This window comes from Taudactylus pleione, unplaced genomic scaffold, assembly GCF_031769625.1.
Source record: "Taudactylus pleione unplaced genomic scaffold, aTauple2 ptg000964l, whole genome shotgun sequence".
NCBI classification, from domain to species: domain Eukaryota; kingdom Metazoa; phylum Chordata; class Amphibia; order Anura; family Myobatrachidae; genus Taudactylus; species Taudactylus pleione.
In genome coordinates this window covers 999066-1012500 of record NW_028285365.1, presented here as the reverse complement: position 1 = coordinate 1012500, position 13435 = coordinate 999066, and the positions used below count along the sequence as shown (strand labels likewise).

Genomic DNA, 13435 nt, shown 5'->3' with positions numbered 1-13435 from the left:
GGCAAGGCACTAGAACGCCCACTATGTCTTAGCGTGCGATCGCATTGTGTATGCAGAAGCCCACCAGCCTGTCTTAAGACGCCCACTTGCGCACGTCATCTCCAGGAAGTGTATACAACCATCGGTAACATCGAGTACCATCGGCTGCATACTCAACACTTGTGGTTGACCATACCCTTAGGCAAGCACTGCGAGCTCTTCAGTGTAAATTTCAGCCAGGTGACGTGTACTATGACGCTGCCTCTTGATTATGCACGCCTCTGAAACAGCGTTAAGACCTCCACTCCCCCGTTTGTAGAGGCCAGCCCCTGTCACCACTCACAAACGGCTTCTCCTGTCACTCAATCAGCCAGGCTGTCTATGGGCCTGATTCAGAGCCGGACGCTATTTGCGCTCGCTCGTTCAGAAAAAAGGGGTGGCTATTCAAATGAACCGTTCGCTCTTTGCGGTCTGTTCACGCCTCTAGGTCTGAACGAGCGTACAAAACATGCGGTCGTTTTTTGGAAAACTGCGCCCCCTGGCCGCTCGCATCCTACTTCATGTCCGCTATTTATTAGATTCATCGAGCGCAGGACACTCGCAAACGGGTCGATGGTGCCAAATTGCGCATGCGCACGACAGAGGGCGCTCCGTCGCGCGCATGCGCGAGACCCGAATAACGACGGCCATGCCGTCGTTATGGGTCTCGCACCAAAGGGGGCATGCTGTCGATGGTGAGTGACAGCACGCCCCCTTTGGTGGGCGTGCCGGGGGCGTGGCTTCCAGACGGAGGCGTTCCCATGGGAACGCCTACCGTCTGGGTCCGGCCCCACTGACATCACTAGTGATGTCAGTGGGAGTGATTTTGGCTCTGACCATCGCGACCATCATCATGGACGCTCGCTATAGCTGTGGGTGGTAACCCACAGCTATGCGAGCGTCCATGAGGTCGCTCCAAGTTGAGGGAGGAGGGCCCTGATTCAGAGCGAGCGCTCTGGTCAGAGCGTTCAGCTCTGAATCAGGGCCATTGTTAGGGGATTATTAGTGTCTTTTTTGCATGTATAACATTTACACAAAATCTCCATATAGCTGAACAATTTCTACGGTGTCATGTTTTTTTCCTGCTGTTAGTTTTTGAAGCTACACCGTGTATAAATAAAATATGACCTGGTTCTTGCTCCTTTAGAGGAGTCATTTCACAGTATGTTCTCTGCAGTGTCCTCTGAGATTTAAGGAACCTATTTATTAACCTAAATATTGCCGTCAATCTTAGCAGAGCCCAGTTAGCCATTGTAGCCTAAAGGCCATATTTACACCTTTCTTTGTGCAGAGCGTGATCCTCTGATCCCTCCCCAGTACCTGACAAGCTACGCAGTGAGCAAGACAAGTCCGAACCTGACGGTAACTTTATTGTGTAAGCTACAGTATACTACTAGTACTACTATAGGGAAGGCCATCAGTGGGGTATCAATCGATGGTTACCATCAATGGGTACTTTGTGATTACCATCGATGGCAGAAAAAACATCTATGGTGAATCATCATTTGTTTGCATAGCAGGCCGAGGGCCAATCAAAATCGTGGACAAGGCTTAGCGGGCACCGGGGGTGGAGCTTATTTCTGTCCTGTCAAGGAGAAAAAAAATCGTCTCCCACTTGTCCATCGATGGCAGATAATCATTGGCACAACCATCACCCATTGGCAGTTAACTATCGATGATTGCTAACTAACGATGGTCAATGGCGATCCCTACTATACTATTAACTCTTGTCGGGCTCTTATTGAATCAATATTGCTGTTTGAAACCAACATTCACTTTGAGCTAATGATGGGAATAATTCCTCGCTAATAGGTTCAATTAAACTTTAAAGAATGTACCTACCAAGGTGTATCTTACTTCCCTTTCTATATCCTGCTGTGCTACAGAGGGTACAATGATTCTAAAAGGTCCTGAGCAATTCAGTGATGATCGTCTGTTAAAAATTTTAGATTTCAGGGCGTGATTCAGCAAGGAACGCACGGATGCAGATGCACGCGCCCGTCTGCTGCGAGAATATGCTAATCAATGCATACGCACGGAGACAGTGGCACAAGATGCAGACGCCCAGCCCCACACTAAGCCGCCCATCTCCCCTTACTCACAGCCTGATCACCACGCAAGATAGCGTAAGCATCGGTAACATCGGGAACCATCGGAACCATTAGCATAATAGTAGTTGACCTGACCTGCCGCAGGATTTTGTCCACTTCCTGTGTACAGCTTACGGTATGGCTGAGTATGCCGCAGCACTGCCTTAATTATGGACGCCTTTATAACGGCGTTATAACGCCTGCGTTCGGCTTACCACCCCCCGTCACCACCCACAAACGGCACTACCTGTCAATCAATATCAGAGGGGTCTGCGTACACACTGCGTGTAGTCTGCGTACCCTAGCCAAATCGCGCAGGCTAGTTCGTCCACACGCAGTGCAAAAAACATCGGCCAAGCGCGTGCGTTTTCTCCTGTGCGTTCCTTGCTGAATCAGGCCCTTAGTTAGATAATGTACTATTATCATTCTTACCTTTCTACAAGGCCAGCCAAGGCAAATTACATTGACCAGCAAATGGATGGAGGGCGCTCTTGTGCACTGTTGCAGAAAGAGGAGCAACTAGCTGCCCCATATATTGCCATATTTTAGGTGGTGAGAATACAGTGAATATTTTTCACATATCTTTCATTCTCTCATGAGCATCCAGTCCCTGAGTTGTGTTCAGAAACAAATTAAAGCACTGTTGCTACGGGTTACGGCACTTTTTTTTTTTAAATTAAACCATCCCCAAAGTGTGCCCACTGTGACAGCAAGAAAACTGGCATGTGGCTCTTGATCTGATAGTGTCCGGTTACCACTGTGCCACAGCCGTGTCACGCCTTGTTTAGTGCGGATGGCACTGCGCTCGCTGAAGGGGCTTATGTCATTTTATCACCATTCGCTTCTAGCCATATATACAATCCCTGTAAATGTTTCCTGCTGAATAATACGCAGAGATGAAAGTAATCACTTCCTCAGTGACACTGACACACATCTCATCTTCCGATCACGTCCGGCCTGTCTGTCCGCTTGCAGAGCGCAGGGAGCGCCGGCATTTGTCAAGTAACGAGCGAGAATTGTGAAGGAGAAAGCCTAAGCTCAGTCTGGCAGGTTTCTCATCTTTCTATTTTGTCTGATGAAAATTTTGCATGTCACAGCAAGCACTAATGTTTAATGAAGGCAATTAAATCCCAGGGGATGGGAGGCGGATTCCTCGGCTGGCGGTGTGGCGGATCTGTTAAACAATCTAAGTCGTGTACATCAGCTGCATCAGAGGATAGGAGTGTAGAGCTTACAGGTACAGACTGTATGACAAACAGCAATAACACAGTGCAATAAGAGCTTGATCCCTGACCCCAAGAGCTCACAATTTAATTAGGTAGTCAGAAATATACACGAACATGTTGGTAAGCTTTTTTTTTTTTAATGCAAAAGTGCTGATGGAAGAACCGGTACAGTCATGAGGGGGATTTACAGCAATGCTGGGGTATGTAGTACGTGTGCTTTCGGCAGAGCCATAACTAGACATTTTAGCACCTGGGGCAAAAGGGGGATTATATGTCCCGCAAGTACTAAAATCAGAAATATGAATTCTATAGGGGCTGATTTTGAGTTTGGAGCGTACTTGCCTACCCTCCCAGAACGGCCACGAGGCTCCTGAGAATCGGATGGCGCTTCCCAGCTACCTGGAAAGGTGGAATAGTCTCCCGGGGACTGGGGCCACCCGTCAGCAGTCGACCATTTCCCCAGTGAAGTGGGCGGCTCAGGCGGCCGATGACACAATTATTGTTGAATCGCGTTGTCGTGGCTCCGCCCCCTGCTCCACAATGCCAATAATCTTGCCAATGTACAGCGGGGGTGGGACTACGATGACATGATCATGTTGTAATGGCCCAGACCTGCCCTCCTCAGACAAGCCCCACCCACCTCCGCCCCCAGACCTGCCCACCTCCGTCGTGCCCTGCCCCCACAGTGCCGACCTAAAGCCAAAAAGGTCTGCAAGACAAGTATGCTTTAGAGGAAGGCCAAAAAAGCAAGTAACTTTGTATCTGGAACAAACCATGCTGCAATGCAAGGGGTCTAAATACATGTATTATGTTTGTGCATGCAGAGTAAATACCGGCTGCTTTTGCATGTAGCCCACAAATGCTGGGCAGCTTTTTTTTTACACTGCTATGTAGATGTACAGTTTGGACACACTCCTCCCAAATCTAAACCTCTCTGTACATTTCACAGCTGCCCCGTCTGTAGCCCAGCATGGTTTTAGCAAGCGGCAAAGTCAGCCCCCCTGTATGTCTACCCCTCTCGCATAGCCCTAGTTGTATTCCTGGCTTTCAGTCTAGATTGGGTGGGAGATAGTAACAGAGAAGACCAGCGTTTTATTAGCAAAACCCCGATGCTGGGGAGCAGAGGCGGCATCTCCAGAGAGGTAGGTTACGCAGGACACATCCATCGGGTGCAAATTTGTTAAAGACCAGCGCTAACACATTCAGTACTGGTGCGATAGCAGTGATAATGATTGTGTATTCACGCAGAGATAAAAGGACACATTAGTAAATATGCCACATATCGAAGGGCACATCTTCGACGAGTTGTTTGCAATAGTTAAATAAAGGGAACAAACAACAAATAGTCTATTGATTTGCAGGACAAACGGAGCTGGGATACCATACAATCTTGCAAGGTTAATAAATATGCCTGAGACTTACAGATAATTGCTTAAAGGCTTGTAAAATGCACATTTAACAGATTGTAGCATAACTATTTATATAACATCACAGAGATTTACTGCACAGTAGACACTTATATTCACATATAAGGAGTTCGCAATCAACCAACTAGTGTGGATAATGTTCCATTGATTTTAATAAAGTCATGTTTAGTTGTGTCCAACGGGATTGGAACCCACCCCCTCCCCTCTAATGAAGAACAAATATGCTATACTGTAGGCAAAGCTGAGGATGCTTTAAAGTAAATAGCCTACAGTATATCACTGGACATAGCTTTCAAGGGAGAAAGAAAATTGGAATTCAATTATTTTCTTTTTTTTATGCACGATTGAATCGGGGGTGGGGATCTTTCATTTCCGCTACTGTTCAAGAGAGTGATGTTAATGCCTATGCTATAGGTTGCAGTGTTAAACGCCCAGTTTAGTAGGTATGGACTGCAGGCTGCAGCTGATTGGATGGCTTGCAGGCCCTGGCCAATCAGCTGAGCTGCTACATACAATACACAGCACTGTCCTCACAGCTTGAACTGCAGAGACAGGTTCAATCTGACCTTGTGACTACATCAGGCAAAGTATACTCTCTCCGTACTGCGACCATATCACGGTGCCGGTAGCAGAGAATATTAGTATTAAAAAAATCTTTATTTTAAAATATAATAAAAATAGCCTTTATCCAATGAGAATCCCAGCCAGGTCACCCATAAGCAGATGCACTACAACTTTACTTTAGTTCATTAGTAGATTGGTGTGATAATAATGTTTAAATATCATTGTTGGTGACAAAGTATTATGAGAAGACATCTTAAGTCTTGCCTTGTTAAGGCCCCCATACATTAGCAATTGATTGCAGCAATCGTGCAATTTGCAATCGATTGTGTATAAAAATCTTTCCCTTTTTCAATCGATTGTGGCAATTCTGCAATCGATTGTGTATAAAAATCTTTCCCTTTTTCAATCGATTGTGGCAATTCTGGAATCTGCAATCCATTGAAAAAAGGGAAAGATTTCTATACACAATCGATTGCAAATTGCACGATTGCTGCAATCAATTGCTGATGTATGGGGGCCTTAAGGTTCATTATTATTAGAGATGAGCGGTTCGGATTCTGTGGAATCCGAACCGCTCCGAACATTGGGGATCCGAGTCCACCCGAACCCTGTTCGGGTGTTCACCGCCTGACTCGGATCCCCGTTCGGGGCCGAACGGCGGCCGCCTGATGTCGGATTCTCACTAGAGAATCCGACATCAGGTCTCCTCGTGTGTAGGGCAGAGCGCAGTGATAGCGCTCTGCCCTACACAGACACAGACACACAGCCGCCAGCGGCAGCTGTGTGTTTGTTACAGCAGCCAATGAGAGTCACACAGACTCTCATTGGCTGCTGCACGGAGGGAGCTGGCTGGAGCTCACACATGAGCTCCGTCTTCCGGCTCCCTCCTCAGCGTGTGACAGAGCGGACGGCGCGGGAGCGGGGATACAGGTAAGTTTTTATTTTTTAATTTGTGCAAGGGCCGGGGGCGCTACTGGGGGGGGTCTGCTACTGGGGGGGGGCTATACTACTGGAGGGGCCTGCTACTGGGGGGGCTATACTACTGGGGGGTCTGCTACTGGGGGGGCCATACTACTGAGGGGCCTGCTACTGGCGGGGGCCATACTACTGGGGGGGGGCCTGCTACTGGGGCAGCCTACTACAGGGGGGGCCATAATACAGGGGGGCCCATACTACAGGGGGGGCTACTACAGGGGCAGCCTACTACTGGGAGGGGCCTGCTACTGGGGCAGCCTACTACTGGGGGGGCCATACTACTGGGGGGGCCATACTACTGGGGGGCATACTACTGGGTGGCATGATAATGGGGGGCATACTACTGGGGGGGCCTGCTAATGGGGGGCATACTACTGGGTGGCATGCTAATGGGGGGCATACTACTGGGGGGGCCTGCTAATGGGGGGCATACTACTGGGGGGCATTCTACTGGGGGCACTGCATAGTGGACCCTACTACTAAAGGGACTGCATAGGGGGCACCACTGCTGGGGGACATTGTGTAAGGGACACCGCTACTGTGGGCATTGTGTAAAAGGGGCACTACTGTGGGCATTGTGTAAAAGGGGCACTACTGTGTGTCGTAACATAAATAAGAGACACTACTTTATGGTGTAATGTGAATCAGGCCCTATGTGCGGTTTAATGCGAATAAGATTGTGCACTGTGACTCCTAGGGCCGTAGCCCACTTTGTAAACAAGTACTGTGACTCTGCTGGCCGTACCCCACTGGGTGGGTGCACTACTTTTCATTTCTGCCACTGCTGTGTGGCAATGTGTCATAGATGTGCTTTATACTGTGGTGTCTGTGTCGTTGTGCCGCTGCTTTGTCGCTTAGTAACCAGTCGGCTCACTGCAACCTTTGGCCAATAATGTTGAAAACAATATTATAAGCTGTGATATGGTCTAAATTGACTGGAAATTAATGTTATTGAGGTTAATAATACTCTAGGAAGAAAAAAAAGACCAATTTATGTGATTTTAGCTTTTTTTGTCAATTATTGTAAAAAAATCCAAATCCAAATCCAAATCCAAAGCCAGTCACCGCAGTTTGGCAAATCCAAATCCAAATCCAAAGCCGGACGACGAATTAGAACCAAATCCAAATCCGGCAAAAATGGTCCGGCGCACATCCCTAATTATTATACCCCTTTTACACCGGAGCTAAAACCCGGGTTTTTGAAGGGTTAACCCGGGCAGCTCCCTGGTGTAAAAGGGGAGAGAGTTGGATCGCCGGGTCGAGTGACCCGGCAATCCAACCCAGGTAACTAGCAGGGTTTAACAAGGGTGTAGCCCGTGTAACCCTGCTGTGAGAACAGCGCACTCCGGGTCACGATGACCTGGAGTGCGCTGCTAGCCTGCCGATTGGTCCGGCTTCAGTGGCGCTTGGAGATGATGTAATCTCCAAGCGTCCACTTTCACGCCGGGAAAGCCGGGTCTATGCAAACCAGACTACGGTGTGAGCGGCGCTGACTCGGGAATATCCCTTGGCCTGATCCGGATAGGAACTTTGTTCCAACTCTGGGTCAGACCCGGAATTTAGGTGGAAAAGGGGTATTAGGCTGGGTACACACACCCAAATAGTTGATTGGTTGGAATGAAAATCTGGTAACGTATGGGAGTAACTGATTATCAGCAATTTGCTCCTAAATGCCAGAAAACAGATGAAAATGGCGTCAGACAAGTTTGTTAAATGTTTGATCTAAACTATTTGTTCAAACAAAAGTTTTTGTCCATTTTCCTGCGTTTGGGAGCAAATTGCTGATTGTCATTTGCTTTCATCCCTTACCAGATTCTCATTCCAACCAATCAACTAGTTGGAAGGTTGGACAGAAAATCTTTACGTGTGTATGCAGCTTTAGAGCATGAGGGAGCGGGGAGCTGAGTTTCGGAATGCTTTGTGTCTGGGATATTCATACCTCAGTGGTCACATTGGACCCAAACCAAGTTAGTGACAGCAGTGCTGCTGAGGTTGGGTGAGTTTCTGCAGCTAAATATAAAATGCATAGAATTGCTTTTTGCTTGTTTTAGTTTGTGCAAACAAAAATGCAAACGTGCATAAACTGCCAGAGACACAGAAGAGCTTAAATATGTATGAGCTGGCATCTGGGAGGGGAGGCAATCGGGAAGCCGACTGCCTAAATACCGGCAACTGGCTTCCCGACTGCCATTTCCCGGCAAGGGTGAAATGCCGGGTGTCTAGATGTAGACGCCCGCATTTCCCCGACGCCGGGAGACCGGCGCCCGGCATCCCGATCTTAGAGATGCCGGGCGCCGCGAGCGGACAGCCGCGGGGGGGGGGGGAGGTTTAGGTTTAGGGCTCCCGGGGGGGACTTAGGGTTAGGCACCCCCCCGGGAGGGTTAGGGTTAGGCTAGGGGGAGGGAGGGTTAGGGTTAGGCACCCCCGGGGGGACTTACGGTTTGGCACCCCCCTGGGGTAGGGTGCAGCGGGGAAGGGGGTGGTTAGGGTTAGGCACTTGGGGGGGAAGTTAGGGCTAGGCACCCCTAAGGAGGGTTAGGGATAGGGGGGTTAGGTTAGTAAATACTTACCTATCCACGATCGGGATTTCCAGCGCTGTCGGGCTTCCGCTGCGTCGCACTCTGCTCCTGTCGGGCTGCCGCTGACGGGAATCGAACCGGCCGGCGGTATTTCACACCAATTTCTCTGGGAGAGGTCAAAGAGACACACTGCTCACCACTGTGCACATCTTCAGGCGCTGCTTGCAGCTATTTTGTGAGGACGACATGTTGCACAAAAAATATATCACCTCAAGCCGTTCCCTTGCTGGTTTTGCAGTTTGTTTTAAACAGCTTAAATTTCTGACTTTCTGAATGGCGGTCACGTCTAACTACAGTGGTCACGTCTCACTACAGTCTCACTATGGTGTTTGTGTCTAACTACAGCAGTCATGTCTCACTATGGCGGTCACATCTCACTATGGCGGTCACGTCTCACTATGGCATTCATTTATTCAGAGATCCCACAGCAAGGTCCAAAAGGCAAGTGCAGACCCTCCAACATGACCCCTTCCACCAGGTACAAAATGCTCCGCTCCTGGACTTCCCTCTTAATGTATGATTGCAGCCACCTGTGTTGAACTAGGTAATTGATGAGAAGTGTGTTGAAATACAGGTGACGGCAATCATGCATTAAGAGGGAAGTCCAGGAGCAGAGCATTTTGTACCTGGTGGAAGGGGTCATGTTGGAGGATCTGCAAGTGTGATGTGTGTAACGACGTGACTCGCATTATCATGGCTCCACCCCTCGCTGATCCGTGCCACAGTTGATGTCATGCTATTACATGAGTGGGACAGTGAAGGCCTTGCTATTACATGAGTGGGACAGTGAAGGCCTTGCTCCAGCCAGTACACTACACTGGGAGGCTGGGAGAAAACTCAGTGACAAATTATACCCCTTTTACACTGGAGCTAAAACCCGAGTTATTGCTGGTGTAAAAGGGGTGAGGGTTGGATTGCCGGGTCGAGTGACCCAGCAATCCAACCCAGGTAACTAGCAGGGTTTAACACGGGCATAGCCCGTGAAACCCTGCTGTGAGAACAGCGCACCCTGGGTCACGATGACCTGGAGTGCGCTGCTAGCCGACTGATTGGTCCGGCTTCAGTGGCGCTTGGAGATGACATCATCTCCAAGCGTCCACTTTCACGCCGGGAAAGCCGGGTCTGTGCAGACCTGACTCCGGTGCGGGCGGCGCCGACTCGGGAATATCCCGAGTCGGCACCGGCTAAGTTCCGGGTCTGATCCGGAGTTGGAACAGGGTTCCTATCCGGGTCAGACCCGGAATTTTGGTGGAAAAGGGGTATTAGTGACAATCAGGGAAAATAGGCAAGTACTGTTGCTATAGACAACATAGCTGACGGCATGCACAGCGATTCCTCCAAATGAATAAAACCGATGGAAACATTTTTAAAAATTAAAAAAGTTCTTGGTTTGCTGTAAGTTACCACAATAGAATATTATCATCGCTTTTGCACCCAGAGAAACAAGTTTGTGTTGTATGCCGGGCAGCAAACGAAAAAATAAAACCCTCCGAAACCACTCTGCCCAATTATATGAACACATTGCTGAAAAGCACAAAGCAACGCTAAAAACAAAAGCAATGGATTTTCTAAACGTTGCTGCATATAAGAAATGAAGTACACACCCATAGCTGGTGGATGTCATTTACAGTACACAAAGTAGCCAATGAGACGTGTAATATCCTATTTTGGTGATATGTAACATTTTTACCTGGTCATCAGCAACAAAAACTCTGAACCGCAAATCTGACCTACAGTACGTACAGACGGCAGCACGCAGCCATCAAACCTGGGAAATGTTCTCTACTGTCATATTCTAACGCAGGGGTCTTCAACCTTGGCCCTCCAGCTGTTGTGGAACTACACATCCCAGCATGCACTGCCACCTTTTTGATATAACAGCATGCTAAAACTTTGGCAGTGCATGCTGGGATGTGTAGTTCCACAGCAGCTGGAGGGCCAAGGTTGAAGACCCCTGTTCTAACGCATTCAGGTTGTTTATTAATCACCTGTATCAATTTCTGTGATTAGTTCACCACCGGGGGGCACTGCTCCATTACAGCAGGTGGAAGCCACTGTTGACATGCCCCAGAAGTTGTTGAACTACAATTCCCAGCAGGCTACAGGTTGCTTACTGTACTTCTGCATAAGTGCCTATGTATGGCTAAAGGTGCATACACACACAACGATTTTTTGAACAATTATCGTTAAACGATATCGTTCAACAATAATCGTTTGAAAAAATTGTTCACTTTCAAACGATGAAAGATAATTGTTCATGTGCGTTCACGTTTGTAGTTTGTAGTTCAGTCAGACTTGTCAACTCAGCGATTTTCATTAAGGGAACATGCAAAAATCGTTTGTAGTTCAAAAAAATCGTTCATTACACTTTAAAAAATCTGACAGAAAATCGTTCATAAAATCGTTCATAAAATCATTGGTATCAAAATCGTTGTGTGTTTAAGCAGCTTAAAGGTGCGTACACACACAACGATCTTTTGAACGATTATCGATAACTATATCGTTTATCGTTCAATCGTTGAAAAAATTGTTCACTTTCTGAGTCAAACGATGAAAGATAATCGTTCATGCGATGTAAGTAACCAACGATTTTCGTCCAGATTTTCCCTTGAAAAAGAATGAAAATCGTTTAGCAAAATCGTTGGTTGCTAAATTAATGAGCGATTTTTTCCAACGATTTTCATGAACGATGAACGATTTTTTAAACATGCATACAGTGAATGGAGATCGTTCATCGTTCATTCTGTACAACATGAACGATTTTGTGAACGAAAATCGTTCTGTTGGACAGTCAGAATGGACAATGAACTACAAACGGAAGCACGCTTGAACGATCATCGTTCACCCAAAAAAATGAACGATTTTTCAAACGATTTAACGATGTTGTTCTAGCTAAATCGTTCAAAAAAATCGTTACGTGTGTACGCACCTTTATAGTTTATTTCTGCATTAGAAAGCAGCTAAAACCATCTCCATATATTTTACTGAACATTTACAGACAACCAGAGAGAAAACAAAGGGCCTGATTCAGACCCACTCGCGAGCGGCTGTCCGCTCGCAAGTGGGTCGATGGTCTGCACTGAGCATGCGCACGACGGAGGGAGCTCCGTCGTGCGCATGCGCCAGACACGACGAGCGAAGGACTTTCCTTCGCTCGTTGTGTCCGATCAAAGGGGGCGTGCTGTCAATGTTGATTGACAGCACGCCCCCTTTGGTGGGCGTGCCGGGGGCGTGCCTCCCTGACGGGGGCGTTCCCACGGGAACGCCTCCCGTCAGAAGCCGGCCCACTGACATCACTAGTGATGTCAGTGGGAGTGATTTTGGCTCTGATAGAGCGAAAATCACTCCGGAGCTTTCGGTTGAAAACCTCAACCGCAGGCTCCGGCTCGCAATTTCGATGGTCGCGATGGTCACGACCATCGCGGCCATCAAAATGCACGCTCGTATAGCCTGTGGGTGGTGACCCACAGCTATACGAGCGTCCAGGAGGACGCTCCATGAAAATGGAGCCCGGCCCTCATGCAGAGCGTGCGTTCTGCTCAGAGCGTACGGCTCTGAATGAGGGCCAAACTCTTTTAAAAAAAATAACGGCTATAGGGCCTGATTCAGACCCACTCGCGAGCGGCTGTCCGCTCGCAAGTGGGTCAATGTTATGCACTGAGCATGCGCACGACGGAGGGAGCTCCGTCGTGCGCATGCGCCAGACGCGACGAGCGAAGGAAAGTCCTTTGCTCGTTGTGTCCGATCAAAGGGGGCGTGCTGTCAATGTTGATTGACAGCATGCCCCCTTTGGTGGGCGTGCCTCCCTGACGGGGGCGTTCCCACGGGAACGCCTCCCGTCAGAAGCCGGCCCACTGACATCACTAGTGATGTCAGTGGGAGTGATTTTGGCTCTGATAGAGCGAAAATCACTCCGGAGCTTTCGGTTGAAAACCTCAACTGCAGGCTCCGGCTCGCAATTTCGATGGTCGCGATGGTCTCGACCATCGCGGCCATCACAAAGCACGCTCGTATAGCCTGTGGGTGGTGACCCACAGCTATGCGAGCGTCCAGGAGGACGCTCCATGAAAATGGAGCCCGGCCCTCATTCAGAGCGTGCGCTCTGCTCAGAGCGTACGGCTCTGAATGAGGGCCATAGTTACTTTATTGCACTGGTGGACAGTGCACAGCTCACTTAACGTGAGAGGAGCAGCTGGGGTGCTAAAGGAAGCCTACCTCTGTTATATCACATTATTCCTCCATATAACACAACACATTTGCTCCTCCTACCCCCGGGACGTCACGTCATGTAGCAGTCAGTATCTCGCAGAATTACGCAAATCATCCAGGGGGACCAACGCACCAAAACATCTGCGTTCAATATGTAAATATTACTATTGAGAAGGTTGTTTATCCGAAAACAGAAGGCTGCCTAATTTATGAGTTGTGCGTTACACCCCACTCTGACAATGCGCCGGCTGGGCTGTGTGTGCAATCTCGCTGCTGGGGTTAACTGACACCGAGACGCCGCTGGCACCTTCCGGTGATTGTGCTCTCATTTGACCCACCAGAAGGAG

At 48.6% G+C, this 13435-nt stretch overlaps 1 protein-coding gene across 1 annotated transcript in view; it reads right to left on the bottom strand.

The window, feature by feature from the left end:
• GRM7 (glutamate metabotropic receptor 7) overlaps positions 1–13435 on the bottom strand; it is a 626056-nt gene that overhangs the window by 126330 nt on the left and 486291 nt on the right. The gene's annotated exons all lie outside the window — the stretch shown is intronic.